Source organism: Apostichopus japonicus, chromosome 8 (genome assembly GCF_037975245.1).
Source record: "Apostichopus japonicus isolate 1M-3 chromosome 8, ASM3797524v1, whole genome shotgun sequence".
In the NCBI taxonomy this organism is placed as follows: Eukaryota; Metazoa; Echinodermata; class Holothuroidea; order Aspidochirotida; family Stichopodidae; genus Apostichopus; species Apostichopus japonicus.
In genome coordinates, this window is record NC_092568.1 from 40680550 (window position 1) to 40692825 (window position 12276).

A 12276-nucleotide genomic window follows, 5' to 3' on the forward strand; every position below is an offset into this window, starting at 1 on the left:
TTTTGGGACCGTTCCACTAAATTTGACAGGGGAGGGGGGTGGGGTCAACTTTCGAACATACGTGTCCCTTACAACTGTATAACTTATTGTTTATAGTACCCATTAACACAGTGATTTGTACGGGAAAAATATCAATTAATAGATTGGTCGACCCGTACTGCGTATCAGTTAATCATCCTAAAAATTGTAGCCATCATAACATATAACCATCAAAACGTATTGAAGCACAGGTAACTAGTAAAAATGGGGGGGGGGAGATCCAAAAAAGACTATTTAATGAAGTAGTGAGGTTAACTGCGTTTAATCTGTTCATGTGTGCGAAAACGTTGATACAGCACATGTGTTAATGTAATTTGAGCATGCTCACTGTCCCTTTATATCCATACGCAAGCCACATAACAAGGTGCAAAACTACTTGGCAAAATCTACAATACCTATGATCGAAGCTGATGGCTTCGATTAATGAAGTAGTCAGGATGCGTTGTATCTGCTCAAGTTTGCAAATACGTTCATACTAAACGTGTTTTAATGTATTTGAGGCATGCGAACTTTACTGTTATATTCATACGCGAGCCACATAAGGAGATGCAAAACCATTTGAAAAAATCTGCAATTCCTAAATTCGAAGCCGAGGGCTTCGATTATCTAATTGATTCACGTATAGTAATCTTACATTTTAATGTCACTGTTTGTGTGTTGATTGTTTCTTCTCAATTATTGACTCACGGACTAGTATGGCCAGTGAGTTATTGTGATCATGAGGCAGGAAAGTGCATCAACAGTCGTAAAATGCTTTCATTCGTTCATTTTCAGCATGATATACTTGAAATCGGTGAAAGGCTTTAGCTTGTAGCGGCATTTGTGAAAAGAGGCGTTTCCCACGTTTTGATTGTCATTTGAGGTCAGTGGAGGGCGTTGTTGAGATCCACTAGAACGCTAATCCTCTCTCAATTTAATTCAATTTACCTCAAATTGAGTACGGTGGATGTTGTGATACTGACGAGTGAAAGGTGTACATGGATTTTAGAAATGATTTTGGAAAGCGTAGTTTCTGGCAATTTTTGTTCCATTGTTTTCAATGTGGTATAACTTTTAACCTGTACAGTAAAGGAAAACATTTCGTATAAAACTGTATGAAGAAGTGTCTCTTCCATTCATTAAGTTCATATTGCTATATCTGGTTTTTTATTGCTATGCTGTATTTTCAATGTTGAAGACTTGTAGCAAGTTCAGAATGCTTGGTATTTATATTTCGTCCTGAAAAAACCCAGTTTTTCTGTGGTTGAATCTACTAACAACAATCTTCACTTTCTCTTCTTCGTACAAGCTGAGTTCTTGCCTTTTTCTTATATCGTATCTTGCCGAAGTTCTGTCTGTGTTCTGTGGTTGAAGTAACTTCGATATCAAGTTAATTAGGCACGGAACTAATGAATATTATTGAGATTATAGGGTCAAATGTAAAAGAAAAATACATGGCAATAACTGCACAACCTTCAAACGGATTGTAGTCAAACTTGGTGTACAGTTATTGGTTAATAGCTGGTAGGTGTAAGCCTATATGCTTTGGGACCATGTAGGCCAAAATAAATTCTTTGGGCCCCAATTTGTTGGGCCCAATATTTTTGGGACCATTTGATCCCATTTTGGGGGGGGAATAAATTGATTATTGAGTCGGTTAGTTTGAGCGACCTATTTTGGGACCATATACGATCAAATATAATCCGGCCCAATATTTTGCGAGGGCCAAATTTAAAAATTGCAATAACTTTACAACCTGAGATTGGATTGCACCGACACTTGGAATACAGTAGCTGGTTTTAAAATGGGACATGTGGGCCTTTAGGGTCCATTTGGGAACCAAATTATAGTTTGGACTTTTTTGGGTCTAATATTTTGAGCAAACGTTTTTCTGGACCAAATTTTGGATAGTACCATTCGGCTCTTGTGTTCACATTACTTTTACTATTGGAATGACTGGTATGGTGCTAGGCTATGTGTGTGCATATAAGAGACATTGTCCTATTGTCTCAACTGAAGTTGGTATGATGAAAATATTGTTTGATGACATATATACAACATATTAATTTCGTAAGGAACAATAGTTATCACAGAAAGACACAAATACATCCACAGAGTGGTTATCTATTAACCAGTGCCTATAGATATTCTAATTGATGTTAAAGACAAAAGTATACAAGTGACAAATTAACAAGAATTTGCACAACTATCTCTATTCGGAAATACTCGCAAATCACAAAGAGCACACTCCAAACAACGGGACAATTCCTTAAATCAGTCGATGGAGCGACTGCAGCATGGTTGTACTAGTTACGCAAATATAATGGAGTCGAATCTGCTTGAAAAATCAGCAGTTTTAAAGTAGTTTGAAGTCTCAAACACTGTGTTTCATCCTATCAGGGCAGTTTCTGCGGGAGAATTTACTATTACTATTCTGTCATTTAATACTACTATGTCAAGTTTATGCACATATATTCCCTAATTAGCGAGTAATTGCCCGAAGAAGCGTGATTGACACGTTTCTTCTGCAGCCTTTGCTTATTTAAATTTCTAACCGATTTCAAGTATCCTACTTCATAATTCAAGGAAGTAAGTATATCAAGATACTATTAAGCCCTTGAAGTAGTATCAGTAGACACATAAGGGTACATGTGTAATCAACCGCCGCAGTATAGAACCGCACGTACTATATGGGGGAAACAACCACCATATAGGTATGCAGAACACTTTGTGGGCAGACAACATTGGTTGGACGCCATACAGACGAAAGTTGCCCACCCACAAAAAAGGAAAGAAAGCAAAGAGCAATGTTATAAGTCTGACGTTAAAAGAATGAGAATCGGAAATGAAATTGTCAGGTGGCAATCTTTAAAGCCGGGGAAAGGTTTTTAAGTATCAGTACGTGTTTGCGAAATTAAAACTTCTACCTTTCCAGCTTACTGCACTAAAACCTCAGTGAAAATGACACCGTTTTATGCAATTTCCATATCAAAATTCTTTGTTTTTATTGAGTTATCTATCGTTAAACATTGTCAGCTGAATAAAATACGCCAGATTTATTAACGAGTCCGTATATTGTACAAACTTCAATCAAAATGTGCAGGCCCCGCCCAACATATCATGTACCAATCAAATCTCTCTGTTTTACGACCGTTAGGTCTAGGACTACTTTCACTTTCGTGGCTAGCCTGTGTTATGTCCCTTCTCTTGAATATTATCTTTTTTTTTCTGTCATACTGATTAAGCTTGCAAAATGGTGTCATTTCTTTCCGTTGGACGATACGAGTATATATGCGTTACATTTGTGCAATGAACCTGCTGATATGGGCGGTCGCAGTGATTTCGGTTCGCAGGTAAATCGTTCGCGCCATAGGGGCAACATAAATTAAACTCCTCCCTTTCGATTGCGACAGCTTTTCTCCATTAAACCCACCTGGTCAGATTACATTTAATTAAGAAACATTGAATCTGCTGCGGAAGTTTGTTTTCCGAAATTCATTAGCAAACACGCATTGAGACTTTAATCCGACGTACAAGTGGCCAAATTAATCAGGCTCGTACTTTGGGATAGGTTACAATTGTTTCTTATACTCTTTCTGACCTATGTTGTGAAAATTCATTAGGTACTAAACCGCATAGCAAATGAGTTTGAAACTTGTATGCAGTTATCTTGCGATTTTGATAATTGCAATATAAATCAGTCATATTAGCGACTTGAGCAGGCGTTAACTGTAATGTGTGATTTATTCTCGGCAATTTCGTAATGACTTGCAGGTCCAAAATAAACACTGATACCAACTTTAAGTGTGCACTGTACTGAGAAATACCTTTACAAAATGTTGAAAATTGTGCCTAAAACAGATTTGCTCGTTGTTACTTTGGTAAAACTTGTCAGTAAACATTGATGGTTGATGGTGCATTACAGGTGAAAATTCCATCAGGTACCATTTTCACATACGATATAAAAATAAAATAAATATTAAAGGTAAAAGATATTAATCACTAACTCTGTAAAATAATGAGTAACCCTAACAATTCCATAAATGAATGTCGAAGGACAACACAAAAGCAATGAATGCTTGTCATTTATTATGCAATGGTGACCTATAATAGGTTGTGGTTCACTTTCCTGTATTGTAGGAACCTCCATATTGTCATCGTCAATCAGGAACTTAAGGAACAATCTGAATGGTGACCTATAGATATGGGTATGCTAGTCATCTTCCTGCCCATGAAATGCAGCATGCCTTTGTATATATTTATATAACATTCACCATTATTTTAACGTGAGATTTGTAAAATGTGTCCTCTAGTATAATGATTGTTTTTTCTTCTCTCTATCAATTAATTTCTTTGCAGGTGGTAAGTTTTTTTCATGATTAACGTTTGAAGATACGTATCAGTATCTGATCCCCGTTAAAAGCACTAGGGATATTAGTTTATGTAATTGTTTACTTTCATATACAATTTGAATGAAATGTTATAATTTTCACAACATTGGTAACGAACAATGTTAAATCAATTACATGTTTATCGATTATATGAATGGCAATGTCAATGAAGATTATAACACTTGTTGTGAAATGAATTTGTTACTGTGACATTTAACCCTTAATAAAATGAGCTAGTGAGGTGATGAGCAAAAAGCCAAGAAAAACTAGTTGTTTCAGTGTTAATAATTTGCCATTTTAAAGTCACTGTGTTTGTCTTTATACAGATTATAATTAAGTATGTATTGTATTTTCTTCTTTGTATCTGCTTCTTTAAAGGTGGTAAGTGTTGTTCATGATTAAAATTTGTACATATGTGTCCGTTTCTATTCCCCTTTCAAAGAAACCACCAGCTAAATCAATTCCTGTTAAATCTTTATTTTCATACACAATTTGAATGAAATATTATAATTTGCACAACATAGGTAACGAACAACTGTATACAATTATATGTTTATTACATAAATGACAATGTCAATGAAGATTGTTTGAAATGTTTTGACATGAATTTTTCACTTTAATATTTAACCATTAAAGATATGAGCTAGTGAGGTGATGAGCCAAAAACATGAAAGACATTCAGGAAAATTAGTTTTTTTTTTCAATTATAATAGCTAACGCTTTAAAGTTACTGTGTTGCAGTTTTTACTTTTTTTCCTGTATTATTTTGATTGATCTGTTCTCCTTTCTATCTATTTATATTGTTGCAGTTTGTAAGTCTTTTTCATGATTAATATTTGTACATGCGTTTCAGTTTCTATTCCCCCTTTCATAAAAAAAAACACCATTCAAATAAATTCCTGTTAATCCTTTATTGTTGAATGAAATGTTAACAGTTCCACAACATTGATGACGAACAATTAAATATAAACATTTGTTAATCGATTGCATGAATGGCAATGTCAATGAACATAGAACTTTTGCTTTGAAATAAATTTGTAATTTTAATATTTAATCATTGATGATATGAGCTGGTGATGAGATGAGATAAACACAGTGGAATAGCTAGGGAAATATAGTTGTTTCAATTATAATAGACCGACATTTTAAAGTCACCGTGTTTGTGATTTTACTGAGTCTCTTTTCTTCTTTCCATCTTTTCTTTTATCTGAAGGTTGTAAGTACTTATCATGAGTTACGTGTGCAGAAACGTGGCATGATCCCTATATTCTTCAAAGAAACCACCATGGCAAATCAACTCCTGTTAATCCTTTATTTCATACACGATTTGAATCAAGTATAAACATTTTCAAAGCATCGATAACCCACAATTGAATACAATATCAAGATTTTTTGATTATATGAATGTCATTATCATTGAAGATAGACCAATCGTTTTTAAATGAATTTTTAACCTAATAATTTAATATTTGATGATTTGAGCTAGTGGAGTGATGAGCCAAACACAGGCAAAATATTAGGAAAAAAATAGTTTTTTTTTCAGTTATCGTACCCTTACATTCTAAAGTCAATGTATTTGCGTGTTAAAATCTTCTTGACTATTATATGAATATTCTTTTCTTCTTTCTATCTATTCGTTTGAATCCAGGGAGTGAGTTTTTATCTTGATTATCGTTTTAGATACATATTAGTATCGATCCCCTATTCATGGAAACCAATAAAAGTCATATTCAATGGAGATAGTACAATCGTTTTTAAATGAGTTGGTAACCTAATATTTTAACATTTGATGATATGAGCTAGTAAGGTGATGAGCCAAACACAGGCAAAATATTAGAAAAAACTAGTTGTTTCAGTTATCGTACCCTTACATTCTAAAGTCAATGTATTTGCGTGTTAAAATCTTCTTGACTATTATATGATGACTTATTATTTTCTTCTTTCTATCTATTCGTTTAATTCCAGGGAGTGAGTTTTTATCATGATTACCGTTTTGATACATATTAGTATCGATTCCGTGTTCAAGGAAACCAATGGATGTCAATGTCAATGAAGATAGAACGTTTGCTTTGAAATATATTTGTAACTATAACATTTAACCATTGATGAGATAATATTTGAAGTATATATGTATGATGTCATAAGATATGTACATATATATATGTCGATGAAGATAGAACGCACATTTTAATACAAAAACATGTTATCGGTTACATGAAAGGCAATATTTCTATTGAATAATTGTTTGAAGTGAATTTGTAACTATTACTTTGAACCATTTATGATATGATTTTATGAGGTGATGAGACGGAAGCAGGAGTGAAGGTCATAAAAAAAAGTTGTTTCAGTAACAATAAACATGAATTTTAAATTCCCTCTATCTGCATTTTTACTATATTTCCTTCATTGTATAATGTATTATTTTTTCTTATATTTTTGTTTCTCTACAGTCGGTAAGTCATTTTCATGGTTCTCTTTTGTAAATACGTATCATTATCTATTCCTCTTTTAAAGAAACCATCTGGGAAATCAACTTCTGATAATTCCAGGACAAAACATTTTTATCAATTATATGAATGGCAATGTCAATGAAAATAGTACGATTTTGTAAAATAAATTTGTAACTTAAACATTTAAATATGATGAAATGTGCCAGCGAGATGATCAGTCGAAAATAGGGAAACGGTTATGGAAACTAGTTGTGTCACTATATTTGGGTTCTACCTTTTTTCTTCTTTATGATATGATGAATTGTTTTTCTTCTTTTTATCTATTTTTTTTTCTTTGCAGGCGGTAATTTTTGTTTCATGATTAACTTTTGTAGATAGGTTTCATTATCCATTCAGCTTTTAAAGAATCCACCAGAGAAAGCAATTCATATTATTCCATGTCATGTTAATTCATGATTTATGTTCATAAAAAGTCTGAATGAAATATTTTTTTTTTTGTAACCATGATAACTCAAGTGTATTATAATAATAAGTTTTTCGATTATATGAATGGCAATGTCAACGAAGATAGAACATTTGAATGTGTTAATTTAAAATTTAACAATTGATAAGAAGTTCTAGTGAGGTGATGAGCCAAAAATATGGAAAATGGATATCACAATTAGTTATTCAGTTAAAATAAACGTAACAATTAAAGTCGCTGCGTTTGCGTTTACTGTCTCTTCTGTATGATATGACGATTTGTTCTTTTCTCTTTCCTATCTAATAATTGTTAGCAGCTGGTAAGTCATTTAAATAATTAACGTTTGTAGATACAAGTTATTTTATATTCCTTGTTCAAAGAAAGCACTAGGGAAATCAATAATTGTTAATGTATTACTTTTCATAAATAAATTGAATGAAATATAATAATTTGCACAACATGTGTAACGAACAATTCAATACAATAGCAATGTTATCGATCATTCGAATAAAAACGTCAATGCCGATATAATGGTAATCTAAATGAATTTGTTACTCTAAAATTTATCTACTGAGCCAAAACAGGGAAAACGTTAAGGATAGCTGGTTGCTGCAATTATAATAAACTAACATTTTTACGTTACTTGGATTCCGTGTTTACTTTTGTTTCTCTATTATATGATGATCATTTTTCTATTTTCTCTTTATCCATTCATTTTTCAGGCAGTAAGTTTTTATCATTATTAAAATGATGCCATTATGTCATTATCTATTCCTAGTTCAATGAACGTACCGGGGCAATCAATTGTGAATGAAATATAATGATTTCCACAACTTTAACAACGCATCACATACATGTTTATGAATAAAATGAATAAAAAAGTAAACGACGATGGAAAGAATGTCTTGAAATGATTCTGTTTTAATTTTGTTTTTGTGTACATTGGACCATTGATGAGATGAGCTAGTAAGGTGATGATCCTAAACAGGGACAATTTTAAGGACAACTAGTTGTTTCGTTATAATAAACTAACATTTTCAATTCACTTGGATTCCGTTTAAAATGTTGTTTGTATATTAGATGATGATCATTTGTTCTTTTTTCTCTGTATCTATTTATTTCTTTGCAGGCAGTAAGTCTTTATCATTTTTAACGTTTGTAGATACTTGTCATTCTCTATTTCTTGTTCAAAGAAACCACAGGGTAAATCATTTCTTGGGAAATTCTTATTTTCATACATAATTTGAATTAAATATAAAAATTTCAAGACTTTAACAACTCATAGTATATACATGTTTACGGATGGTATGAATAGCTATGTCAATGAAGATAGAACAGTTCATTTTAACTTTAACATTTAACCATTGATGACAAAAGCAAGTGCGATGATGAGTCACAAACACCAAAAACGTAGGGGAAATCCACTTCCTTCATTTGTAATAAATTACTATTAGAAAGGCATTGTGTTGTGTTTATTTTCGCATCAATTTTGTCGTGAATTCTTCTTTTCTTATTCTTTCGGTTTATTTTTTTTTTCAGATTGTAAGTATTTCTCATGATCACATTTGTAGATACGTATCAGTATGTATTCACTCTTTAAAGAAAGCACAAGGAAAATCAATTCACGATAAGCCTTCATTTTCATACACAATTTAAATGAAATATTACATTTTTCACAAATTTGGCAAGGCACCATTTAACCGAATAACTTGTTTATCTATTATATATGTGACAATGTAAATGAAAATGGAATTATTACCTTGATTGTTTCTTCTCTTTTTGTACATTTAACCAATGATGACATGAGCTAGAGAGGTGATCAGCCAAACAGGGAAAACGTTAAGGACAATAATTGTTTCAGTTGTAATAAACATTTTAAATCCACTTGGATTCCGTTTTTACTGTTGTTTCTCTATTATATGATGACCATTTGATCTTTTCTTTTATCTATTCTTGTTTTGCAGGGAGTAAGTCTTTATTATGATGAACGTTTGTAGCCTAGATACATGTCACTTTCTGTTCTTTGTAAGAAAAAAGTACCATTGGAAATAAATTCTTGTGAAATCTTTATTTCCATACATTATTGATTAAAATATTACATTTCCACAACTTTAACGACGCCTAATATAGTTTTTTTTATGGATTATATGAATGGTGATGTAAATAACGATAGAACGATTGATTTGTAACTTTAATATTTAACCATTGATGATATAAGCTAGTGAAGTGATGAGTCACAAACAGGGAAAACGTTTAGGAAATCTATTTCTTTCAGTTGTAATAAATTGCCTTTAGAAAGTCACCGTGTTAGTGTTTTTTTCTTCTCAATAATATAATGATTTGTTTATTTCTATTTGTTTCTGTTTTTTTCTTCACAGGTTGTAAGTAAATTTCATGATTAACACTTGTAGATACGTATCAGACTGTAATCGTTCTTTAAAGAAACCAAGTGAGAAATCAATTCCCGATAAGCTATTTTTTTCATTCACATTTTGAATGAAAATGTAATATTTTCACAAATTTGGCAACGCAATATTTAATAGAATATAATGGCTATCTATTATATGTATGACAATGTAAATAACGAAGTAATGATTGATTGGAAATGATCTGTTTTATGTACATTTAACTATTGATGATATAAGCTACTCGGGTGATGAGTCAAAAAAAGGGAAAACGTGAAGGAAATCTAGTTCTTTCAAGTGTAATAAAATTCTATTAGAAAGTCGCTGTGTTGTAATTTTCTCCTCAATTATATGATGATTTCTTCTTTTCTTATTTCTTTCTGTTTGTTTCTTTGCAGACAGTAAGTCTTTTTCATGAATTACACATGTAGATACGTGTCAGTATGTAATCTCTCTTCAAAGAAACCACAAGGAAAATCAATATCCGATACGCCTGTATTTTCATACACAATTTGAATAAAATATAATAGCTTTACATACAAAACTTTGGTAACGCACCATTTAATAGAATAGCATGTTTATCTATGATATGTGTAGCAATGTAAATGAAGATGGAATGATTGTATTGAAATTATTGTTTTAGTTTTTGTACATTCAACTATTTGGTGATATGAGCAAGAGATGTGATGAACCAAAACAGGGAAAACCTTAGGGACATCTAGTTTGTTTCAGTTTTAATAAACTAACATTTTAAATTCACTATACTGTTCTTTCTGTATTATAGGATGATTATTGGTTCTTTTATTTTGATCTATTTATTTCTTTGCAGGGGGTAAGTAATTATCATTATTAACATTTATAGACTAGATATATGTCATTTTCCGTTCCTTGTTCAAAGAAACCACAATGGGAATTCAATTCTTGTGAAATTCTTTATTTTCATACATAATTTGAATGAAATATTGAATTTTCACAACTTTTGTAACGCATAATAAACGTGTTTATGGATTATATGAAAGGTTATTTCAATGACGATACAACGATTTATGTGTAAATTTAAAATTAAATCACTGAAGACAAAAGAAAGTGAGATGATGAGCCACAAACGGGGAAAACGTTAAGGAAATAAAGTTCTTTCAGTTGTAATAAGTTGCCATTAGAAAGTCATTTTGTTTGTGTTTTTTTCTCCACAATGATATAATGATTTGTTCATTTTCTATTTGTTTTTTGTTTGTTTCTTTGCAGGTTGTAAGTCTTGCTCATGAATAACACTTGTAGATACGTATCAGTATGTAGTCGCACTTCAAAGAAACCACAGGGGAAATCAATTCCGGATGAGCCTTTATTTTCATACACAATTTGAATGAAATATTATAATTTTTACAAATTTGGCAACGCAATATTTAATAGAATAAAGTGTTATCTATTATATATATGGCAATGTAAATGACGATTTAATGATTGCTTTGAGAATGAATTTATTTTTTTGTACATTTAACCATTGATGATATACGATAGTGAGGTGATGAGCCAAAAACAGGGAAAACCTTAGGAAATGTAGTTCTTTCAGTTGTAATATAATACCATTAGAAAGTTTTTGTGTCTTCTCTCTTCAATAATATGATTTGTTCTTTTCTTATTTCTTTCTGTTTGTTTCTTTGCAGGTTGTGAGTCTTTTTCATGAATTACACATGTAGATACGTGTCAGTATGTAATCTCTCTTCAAAGAATCCACAAGGAAAATCAATACCCGATAAGCCTGTATTTTCATACACAATTTGAATGAAATATAATAGCTTTACATACAAAACTTTGGTAACGCACCATTTAATAGAATAGCATGTTTATCTATGATATGTGTAGCAATGTAAAATGAAGATGGAATGATTGTATTGAAATTATTGTTTTAGTTTTTGTACATTCAACTATTTGGTGATATGAGCAAGAGATGTGATGAACCAAAACAGGGAAAACCTTAGGGACATCTAGTTTGTTTCAGTATTAATAAACTAACATTTTAAATTCACTATACTGTTGTTTCTGTATTATAGGATGATTATTGGTTCTTTTATTTTGATCTATTTATTTCTTTGCAGGGGGTAAGTAATTATTATTATTAACATTTGTAGACTAGATATATGTCATTTTCTGTTCCTTGTTCAAAGAAACCACAATGGGAATTCAATTCTTGTGAAATTCTTTATTTTCATACATAATTTGAATGAAATATTGAATTTTCACAACTTTTGTAACGCATAATAAACGTGTTTATGGATTATATGAAAGGTTATTTCAATGACGATACAACGATTTATGTGTAAATTTAAAATTAAATCACTGAAGACAAAAGAAAGTGAGATGATGAGCCACAAACGGGGAAAACGTTAAGGAAATAAAGTTCTTTCAGTTGTAATAAGTTGCCATTAGAAAGTCATTTTGTTTGTGTTTTTTTCTCCACAATGATATAATGATTTGTTCATTTTCTATTTGTTTTCTGTTTGTTTCTTTGCAGGTTGTAAGTCTTGCTCATGAATAACACTTGTAGATAC

General features: G+C 31.5%; 1 long non-coding RNA gene across 1 annotated transcript; it reads left to right on the forward strand.

Moving 5' to 3' along the window:
• The first annotated feature begins 1185 nt into the window (after positions 1-1185).
• LOC139972018 (uncharacterized) lies at positions 1186-11278 on the forward strand. Its single transcript, XR_011794573.1, has 3 exons — positions 1186-6862; positions 7200-7641; positions 8045-11278. It is a non-coding gene; the product is annotated as an uncharacterized lncRNA (long non-coding RNA).
• The last annotated feature ends 998 nt before the right edge of the window (positions 11279-12276 follow it).